Below are 10,421 nucleotides of genomic sequence, written 5' to 3' on the forward strand. Positions count from 1 at the left end.
AAGTTTCTCACCTTTCTTGCATTGAGTTAGAACATGTTTCTTTAGCTCAGAGGAGTTTGTTATTACTCGCCTTCTGAAGTCTACTTCTAACAATTCATCAGTCTCATTCTCCATCCAGTTTTATGCCCTTGCTGGAGAGGTGTTGTGATCATTTGGAGGAAAAGAGGCATTCTGTCTTTTGGAATTTTCAGCGTTTTTGTTCTGGCTTTTCCTCATCTTAGTGGATTTATCCACTTTTGATCTTTGAGGCTGATAGTCCATGAATGGGGTTTTTGTGTGGGGGTCTTTTTGTTGTTGTGCTGCTTTCTGTTTGTTTGTTTTTTCTTCTAATAGGTCCCTCTTCTGCAGGTCTGCTGCAGTTTTTTGGAGGTCCACTCCAGACACTGTGTGCCTGGGTATGACCAGTGGAGGCTGCAAAGCAGCAAAGATTGCTGCCTGTTCCTTTCTTTGGAAGTTTTGTCCTGGGGGCACCAGCCTGATGTCACCCTGAGCTCTCCTGTATGAGATGTCTGTTAACCCCTCTTTGGATGTCTCTCCCAGTCAGGAGGCACAGGGGTCAAGAACCTACTTGAGGAAACAGTCTGTCTGTTCCTTAGCAGAGCTGGTGCACTGTGCTGGGAGAATCTCCTTGTCAGGATCAGCTGCTCTCTTTAAAGCCAGCAGGCAGGAAAGATTAAGTCCGCTGATGCTGCGCCTGCAGCTGCCCCTCCCTCCAGGTGCCCTGTCCCAGGGAGATGAGAGTTTTTTCTGTAAGACCCTGACTGGTGCTGCTGCATTTCCTTCAGATATGTCCTGCTAGTGAAGAGGAATCTAGAGAAGCAGTCTGGCCACAGCTGCTTTGCTGCACTGTGGTGAATGCCCTCCAGACCAAATCTCCCATTCTCCTTCACACCGTCAGGTGAAAACTGCCTACTAAAGCCTCAGTAGTAGTGGATGCCCCTTCCCCTACCAATCAATCATCCCAGTTCAACTGCAGACTGCTATGCTGGCAGTGAAGATTTCAAGCTAGTAGTTCTTAGCAGGCTGGGCTCCATGCGAGTGGGACCCATAGAATGAGATCACTTGGCTCCCTGGCTAAAGCCCCCTTTCCAGGGGAGTGGTTAGTTATCCTGTCTTTGGGATTGTAGGTGCCTCTGAGGTACCAAAAATCTAGCTCAGTGCTTGCCCAAACAGCCACCCAATTTCGTCATTGAACTCCAGGGCCCTGGTGTTGTAGGCTCATGATGGAATCTTCTGATCTGCAGATTGCAAAAATCCCTAGGAAAAGCATAGTACTCAGGGCAGGTAGCACAGTCTGTTACCACTTCCCTTGGATGGGGGAGGGAGGTCCTATGGCTCCTTGCACTTCCCAGGTGAAGCGATGCCCCACCTGCTTCTGCTTGCTCTGCATGGGTTTCACACACAGCCTAACCAGTCCCAGTGAGATGGAATAGGTACCTCAGCTGGAAATGAAGAAATTACTCACCTTCTCTTTGGTATGGTTAAGAGCTGCAGATCACGGCTGTTTCTATTCAGCCATCATGGTCCCTCCCCAGTGACTCACACTTTCACATGGCTGGGAGGCCTGAGGAAACTTACAATCATGGCAGGAGGTGAAGGGGAAGCACTCACATATTACAGACTGGCAGAATAGAGTGAGAGTGAGGAAGTGCTACACTTTACAACCATCAGATCTCATGAGAAGTCTTGCACTATCATGTGAACAGCATGGGAGAGACTGCCCCCATGATCCAATCACCTCCCACAGAGTCCCTTCCTCAACATGTGGGGATTAAAATTTAAGATGAGATTTGGGTGGGGACACAGAGCCAACCATACCAGTTATGTATATATTTTTATCTTAAGACACACTGTTAAACTGTATTCCAGGAAGCTTGCATAAATGCTTACTTTTACAAGGTCTGCTTGAAAATGAGAATTATCCAATATTCTTCCCTGTTATCCACTGAATATTATCAATGTTTTAATCTTCCACTAAAACAGGCAAAAGTAGATAGCTTATTAAGTTGCTTTTCTATGATTATTACTTATGTACATATTCTTTGATCACCTCAAAAAATAGGCTGCTTGATTTTTTTCTGACTGAATTTTGATATGGATTATTTAATTTTCTGATTAGTATATAGTTTTTCATAGATAAATATTAACTTTATATATGAAAAATTATAAATATTTTTTCTATTCTGTACCTTAGTCTTGTTTCTTAATTGTTTCTATTGTGGGTGTGTGTCTGTGTGTAAGCTTCTGAATGTTGCACAATGCATCTGTCATTTTTCCCCTTCATTCCTTCTGAACATTTTATTCTATTTTGAAAAATACTTCCCAATCCAAAGTCAAAAAATATTATTCTCTAATTTACTCTAGAACTCTAGAAAATTTGCTTCTTAACATTTAAATCTTTATTTCATGTGGGATTGACTTTTTGGTGTAAAAATATAGTCTCTGTCAAATGAGAAGTTGATTATTCCAGAATGAATTTTTCAATATGTTATAATTTACCCGTTAATTTAGAAATGCCTCACTTATTATACGCACTTGAATCTTTTTGTACATAGATTGTTTTTCCTGTGCTAAGAATCTGGAATACAAAGATCTCCAACTCATATTTGGAAAAAAATTTATTGGTTATTTTAACTAATGGATTAATGCAGATTTAATTTAGAATCAGTTTCTCCAGTTTAACACATTATTTATTTAGGTAATGACATTTTGTGAAAAATTGGTCATTCATGGAAGAAGAGCTGATGTCTGTGTGACATTGTGGTCCCCTTGGGGCATTTTTATGATCTCTCTGAAATATGAGTTTTAGTGTATGTATCTGTGCTTGTTTTGTTGCCAAATATTTGTTTCTAAAAATTTTATATTTTCATTTTTATTGTGATTTGGAAATGGTTGTACATACTGTAGATATATAAATCTATGTCTTTATATCTATTTCGAAATGGATATACATACTGTATATAAAGAAAAGTTATTGCTTTACCTGTTTTTCTTGTATTCAATCACTTTATTAAAAGTGATATTATTATTATGTTTCCATTTATTTCCCTTACGTTTCTTACTTAAATACTCCTTTTAAACATTCACAGCTTTAAATACTTTTTTAAAGTTTTATTAAATTTGACAGAATTATTAAACAGTATCATCCAATCCTCCTGCCATTCCATTCTAATCCTCTTCCTCTGGACCATGCTGCCTTCTGCAAGGGAGTGGAATGCTGGCCTCATATTTTTCTTATTACCATAATCCATGGGGATTTGTTGTATGTAGAAATTATTTTATAGATATAATAAATTTTATTATTTGAGCAATGATTTTCTGTTTATCTAGAAAAAAGAGAGTAACTTTTGTTTACTTTAAATTCAATCAAACTGAGAAAGAGACAAATAGAGAGAAGAAAGAAATATTGATTTACTCAAACCCAGCGTTAGAAACATCTTACTCACCCCAGGCCTACAGAATCAAATTCTCAAGGCTGGAGGCCCAGCATCTGCAGTTTTAACCAGGTTTCCAGGTAATTCTGGTACACAGTGAAGCTGAAAACTCCTTCTCTAAACCCACGATAACAACCACAATTTTAAATAGTTATATAATGATGTCAGTTTTCAGTAAATATAAGAAGCAAGTGTGTTACCCATGATACTTTAATTGCATATGACACTTGTGAAATTGTAAGATTCACTTACAAAAATGGACTCTAACTAAACTTCAGGAGAAGTGTGGAAAGAAGAACAAGATCAGGAAAGCTGAAAGAGGGAGCAAAGGCAAAGCAGGAGAGAGGAGAGGAAGGGTGGTGAAAAGAACGGTTAGAAAGAGAGAGGACGTATGTGTAACACAGCTAACCTGCACAGATGGCGTACTACCTTCTCTCAGATTTCCTTGTGCGGGCCACCACAATAAGGGATGGACCACAGGCTTACTTTCATCTTCTGCTTTCAAGCTCACAAAGCCTCTCTAAGTTTCTCCACATTTTAAATTTTTAAATTATAATCCAACTATTATCAGCCTGATATAAACAGGAATGAGTATATATTCTCAGGCATTAATTTGTAGTGTTTGCAGAAGTACATAATAAACAATAGGTCCCCCGTATCCACAATTTTACTTTCTGAAGTTTCTGTTACCTGTGGTATGATATGATAATTTGAGAGAGAGACCATGTTCACATAACTTTTATTACAGGATATTGTTGTAATTGTTCGTTTTATTTTGGTTATTGTTGATAATCTCTCACTGTGCTGAATTTATAGATTAAACTTTATCATGGGTATGTTTATATAGGAAAAAATGTAGTATATATAGGGTTCAGTACCATTCGTGGTATCAGGCTTTTACTGGAGAACTCCTGCACATTAATAGGGTGCCATTATCTCCTTGAGCACAGAAAGCAGGCTCCTTAGAGTGCTGAGATAAATTGGCAAGCATTTGCTTCTGTAGCTGACTTTGCACAGGTTCGGAACTATGCCCTGAGACCCTGATAAAGAATTCTTAATGTCTATTGAAAGGTCCTGACGAGCTGGTTAGAGCGACTCAGAGCAAATCAAATTGGAAAAATAGCAAAACTAAAACCAAACCAAACCCTCTATAGCCAGAATCATCATCAGGTTGACTAATAAAAAGAAAACTAAAGGCCGGGCCCGGTGGCTCACGCTTGTAATCCCAGCACTTTGGGAGGCCGAGGCGGGTGGATCACGAGGTCAAGAGATCGAGACCATACTGGTCAACACGGTGAAACCCCGTCTCTACTAAAAATACAAAAAAATTAGCTGGGCATGGTGGTGCGTGCCTGTAGTCCCATCTACTCAGGAGGCTGAGGCAGGAGAATTGCCTGAACCCAGGAGGCGGAGGTTGCGGTGAGCCGAGATCGCGCCATTGCACTCCAGCCTGGGTAACAAGACCGAAACTCCGTCTCAAAAAAAAAAAGAAAAAAAAGAAAACTAAATTTCGTACTGATGAACACTGCAAAGAGAGATTTGAGGGAAGCCAGACTGTTCTCTTAAAACAGCAATAACATATGACATGGTTGCAAAACATTTTTAAAAAATTAAATCTACTGAGTTTTTTCAGTAATAGCAATAGAATAAGAATTATATAGCCTCTAATGGTGATTTAGCAGTTTTATGAAAAGCTACAGATAAAATAATTCTAAAATAGAAGTGAGAAGAGGATTATTAAATTCAATCTTCTTCCCAGCTGGGATCCAGGATAAGGAGGAACTGGATTAGCAAGCAAATAACAACCTCATCATTAGAGCTTGTTTCATAGTCTCCACAAGCCTGTAAATAAATCCTGGAAGAGAAGAAAAAGTTCTGAAGAGAGAAGCATTATACTTCATTATTTAACGAAGAGAAGATTCTCTTTCTTGATGTCTTTGAGAACAAAAAGACATAATTTAATGTTCTCCATTCCCTAAATCAGAGTTTTTAGTGTGATTTTAGTAAGATTCACTTACAAAAATGGACCAACATCAGTATTACCTGGTAATTTCAAAATGTAACTGTCAGCTCTTCTCCGGACCTATTGAATCAGAAACTCAGGGAAATTTCAGCAATCTGTGCTAATAAGCCCCCCAGGTATTTCTGATGCTCGGGGAAGTTCGAGACCTACTTCTTGAAGCATGTTTATTTTCCATTTTAAAGCCTTTATAAAGAATGTGTATGATGAAAATTATCATAGAAGTGGAATTGATGCATTTATAATTCATGCTTACATAGGGTTTCTGTTTCTTGGTTTATTTGGAACTATAAAGCTAAGGGGTAGACTGACACCTTCCTAATACAAGAATGTTGGTATTTTCACAACGAGGTCCTGAGAGACTTTTTAAGACGTTAAAAATTAATGAGTATGAGAAGTTAGAGCGAGTTGCAGCATTAACCATTGTCTTGTTTTTCAGGATGAAGAGGATCTCCCAGGACTTTTCTCAGGTGATCAGCCTCCACATTAAGAAGTGTCACAAGGAGGAGATAATTTTAATCCAACACATAGAAAGTGTCATGAACTCAAAGAGGACTGTAGCCTACTGGTTGACGTTGTGATTGGAAAGTAGCTCATGGGCTAATCTTTGCCATAGTGACATTGTATACATTCATTTGTGTCTTTCTTACTTATAACTTCTAATTTTTCTCCTTAATTACCTGACTGTTAAAAGTTTGGTATTTCTGGGAGTTTCCTTCTCTTTCTTTCACCTCCCCAATGATATCCAATAAGTATTCCAGTTTATATAAAAATATAAGAATAATTTTTGCACTTGGTGAGTGCAATTTAACTTAATATCCTTTTGAAATTGAGATAGATTTTATATACCATCAAATTATCCTCTTAAAGTATATGATTCAGTGGATTTTACTACATTTACAAAGCTGCACAGCCATCACCACTGTCTAATTCTAGACCTAGGAAATGCAGTAGTCCTCCCTGCTTCGTGCCTATGAAATGTGTGGCTTGTCATTAGTGTCCTCATGAGGGAGCCTCAGAGAATGGAGAAAGTTCAAGTTCATCATGATAGCACCTCGGCTGTGAACTCATAGGAACAGGTGAGTAAATCTGAAAAGCACAATAGCATTGGCTAGATGATCACTTGAGTTATATCGTCTTCTTAATTCCTGCAGTAGCCGAGTATAGAAATTTCAGTTTAGTTACATAAACTGTAGCATGATTTTTTACTCCTCTTTTGATAGCAATCATCAAAGATTTAGAGAAATGGAATAAATAATAATCTATGGTTCACAGAAACCAGGATAAAAATTATAAGGCTCTTAGTTCTCTCTTTTTTCCAGATGTTAGCTATCATATCCCCTAAGGAAATATTAAAAGGCTATGACCTAGGCTGATTACATTTATAAAAGCAATGAAAATAATCCCAATGCGTGCATACATACCAGCTTTGGTGGGTGGGGTAACATAGCAGGGGATAAAACAGCCCTAGAATGCAAATACTAAAATAACCATGGTCTATCAAGCAAAAGGGCCACCAAGAATCAAGGGTGCCTTGGAAAGGGAAGTGTCCTGGGGCACAAGAGTTAGGTCTGCAGGATAAGGAAGGAAGCCCAGCTATCTCTTCCCTCTTCCTACTGGATGATTACCCCACATCCCTCTAGAAAGTAGTGCTGTGGGTCCAGGCTTCCATCTGTTTGCATTCAGATCTGTGATCTTGCCAAGTCTTATCTGACCAAATTATTGGCAGCTTTGCATCCTACACAACTGACTGGGGACCTCTTCTCTGAATCCAGATGAAGTGTGCCACTTGGAATAATCCTGCAAAGATAGTAAAACTTCTGAGCATTTATTTCCCCAATCCTCCTGGAGGCTATTCAGCCAGATACTGTGCAACACATCCACCTGGGAGGCCACAGCAGAGGAGAGATCCACGTCAATAAAACACAGAGAAAGAGGATTTTGATGTCAATATAAGGGAACTTGGAGAGCTGTAAACCAGGGCAGACTTCACTGTTTAGCTTCTGAGGCATAAGTAAGAGCCATTACTTCAAGTTGCTTGTTCAGTACACTGAGCTACAGGGTCACCCCAAACTTCAAGAAGAGCCAGGACACTCAGCACTAGACTCCTACTCTAAAACTAGGAACTCCAGCCACTGCTGTGTGAGAGCTGCCTGAGAACCGTGTGTCATGTCCTGGGCTTCTCTTGTGCAGGGATTGCAAGACCAGGACCCTCAAATTTGCCCAACTCAGAGACCCTGAGGCTGCCCCAGGGATTGGGGTCTTTCTTCCTCAAAAGAGAAGAGAGTTTCAAATGAGATTGGACCATGACAACAGCGACTATCACTATCTAGATGACAGAAGGTTTAAGGAAAATATTCATTTACTGGTTTTCAAACTTGATGAAAGAGAAAGCATGAATTATAGACTCAGTATTTAAAAATCAAATACATTATTCAGAATCAAATATAAAAGCCAGATGCCACAAATTACTCTCAAATTCACATTTTGAGATATGATTGATTCAATTTCTGTTTGAAGATGCATTTTCCTATGTGATTTTTGGTTTAGAAGAGTCTTTTTCAGATAATCTTTTTCTAAGAACTAACCGAAAGGAATTTGTTATCCAAGACTCATCTTTACTGTTTCTTCATTTAGGCACTCACTTATTTATTCACAGGTTGCATGCTGTCTGACCTGTCCTGGTTGGTGGGAGGGATGGAGCCTGGCTTCCTGTGTAGAGTGCCCAAGGACCGGCTAGTCAGGAGCTTCAGCACCTCTTCCAGGAAATGCAAGCAGAGCCTAACTTTCCTGTGGAGGCTGCTGGGCCTAAATGCTTTCCCCCTACTTTTTTCTGTGAATTGACTTCTGTATCCCATATGATTGACATATTTATTATTGACCCTATCTGACAAAAGTCAAGCAATTATGGATCTACATTTTTCTCTCTCAATCTCAGGAAGCAATATATTCAGTGTGAAAGCTCAATTTTCATTTGGAAGGAAAAAAAATTGGCTAAAGAAAATTTTTTTCCATAAGTCTAAATTCTCAAAAAATGTTTTAACCTACAAGGAATATGTTGTGTTATGATATATATATGTTTTTGTCCTCAGTCCCTAGCTCATAACTCCCCTAGCTCTTTTTAAAATCTTTTGTCGTAATATTGGGTGTGTTAGTTCACAGAAGCAGACCTCGGGGAACTGAATCTCTCTACTGCCCTCTTTCTCCTACCCCAAGTCAGGACTCTAATCTTCTCTCACCTTTCTAATTAGGGATCTTAGGAAATTCCCCTGAGAGGGGTCCACCCTGTACCCTATACTGGGGGAAGGAATGCTGATGTCACAAATCTTCCATGAAAACCCAAAAGGACTGAGTTCAGAGGGCTTTTGGAAAGCTGGACATGTGGAGGCTGACAGGAAGGTGAAGAACTCATCCACGTGCTGTGAGGGTGGCCTACGCCAACTCCATGGGTACAGAAGGTCCTACATTTAGGACTCATCCAGACCTCACACCTATGTATCTCTTCATCGGACTGATTACTTATATCCTTTCAAAGATCCTTCTTAGTAAACTGGTAAACGTTAAGTTTTTCTCTGAGTTGTGTGAGACACTCTAGCATATTAAACCCAAAGAGGGGGTCTTGGGGACCCCAACTTGAAGCCACTTAAAGTTACGGAGACCCAAACTAACAACTGAGAGGAAGAAAAGCCCTGAGCCCTCAACGTATGGGATGGGACACTCTCTCTAGGTGGACAGTGTTGACGCTGAATTGAAGGACACCCAGCCGGTGCTCACTGTTGGCAGTGGGGGAGCGTCTCCACACGTTTGGCCATAGAGGCCTCCTGGGGTGATTGTTGTGTTCTGAGAGTGGAAGAGAAACACAGTTTGAGAGTTGTTTTTCTGACACGAAATAAAAATATAATTTAAATACATTTGGAAAATAGATATGTCTTCATTAACACCATTCTCAATTCATCAAATTTCAGATGAAAGGAAGGTCTATTTTGTGAATTTAAGGATTTGAGCCCAGGCAATAATAGATTCAAATACAAAAGTGTAGAGGTGTCATTATTATACATTTTCCTCCTAAGTGAGTATGATGAGCTTTATTGGTTGAAAGATCGCTACTGAGAGTCAATGGCACTGAGTTATATTTTAACCTTTAGCTTATGACAGAATAAACCATTAGGGTAATCTTATTCACATTGTGTCTGTGTTGGCAGAGTCTACCACAGAGTTCCAGCACCTCCCTTTGTCACTCCAAACATCACATTTAGCCTTCACTTCTGCTATCACTTCATCTGAGATATTACTCTTTTGTCTGTGCTAACACCGACGGGTTTTCAAACTGTCTTTTTAAACACTAGACTTTGTCTTTGTAAGGCCTGTTTCCATTGCTAGAGCAACTGGAATTGCACTTTGAAGTTTGCATATAATCCTTTATTAGTCTTAATATGTGAGGATCCCAACTATGTGCTAAGGCATGATGAACTCCCTCCATTCAGATAACGCCCCCAATCCTATGAAGCAGGGAGTGAACACGGATGTGGTTGGTCAGATGGACCCATTCCTTCATGATGTGTTCAAAACGATTTCTTATACCTCCAATGAATTTATGGGAATCCTGCTGATTGATGTAATAAAGCTTGTCAATGATATAAAAAAGAAATTTTGGAAAAACAGGCTGAATGGCAAATATAGACACAATACCACCACTAATTATGATGTTAAATTATATAGGGGTTGTCATACATGTCGAGGGACCACTGGTCTTCATCTACTATTAAAAGTCACCCTAATGAATAGTCTTTTTGGCATGCAAAGTGGTTCAGGATGTTTTTATTGGCTATTTGTCTTAGAATTGAGCAGATTTTCCACAAGCCTGGTCTAAGAGTTAGGGTGTGTAGTATGAACAGTGTAGGAAAATGTATTGGATACTATTTTGTACAGTTTGACTCCATGGTGAATTTGTTATGTCAGAGGCTCTC

The 10,421-nt window shown here is 39.4% G+C and overlaps 1 long non-coding RNA gene across 1 annotated transcript in view; it reads left to right on the forward strand.

Annotated features, from left to right (window-relative positions):
- LOC105733051 (uncharacterized) overlaps window positions 1–9,684 on the forward strand; it is a 100,862-nt gene extending 91,178 nt beyond the window's left edge. The window contains exons 3-5 of the long non-coding RNA XR_001111166.2: window positions 5,894–5,924; window positions 6,452–6,533; window positions 8,706–9,684. This is a non-coding gene — a long non-coding RNA (uncharacterized LOC105733051). The remainder of the gene's footprint in view (window positions 1–5,893; window positions 5,925–6,451; window positions 6,534–8,705) is intronic.
- The last annotated feature ends 737 nt before the right edge of the window (window positions 9,685–10,421 follow it).

This window comes from Aotus nancymaae, unplaced genomic scaffold (assembly GCF_030222135.1).
Source record: "Aotus nancymaae isolate 86718 unplaced genomic scaffold, 86718_ANA_hifiasm-v0.15.2.pri h1tg000014l, whole genome shotgun sequence".
NCBI lineage: Eukaryota > Metazoa > Chordata > Mammalia > Primates > Aotidae > Aotus > Aotus nancymaae.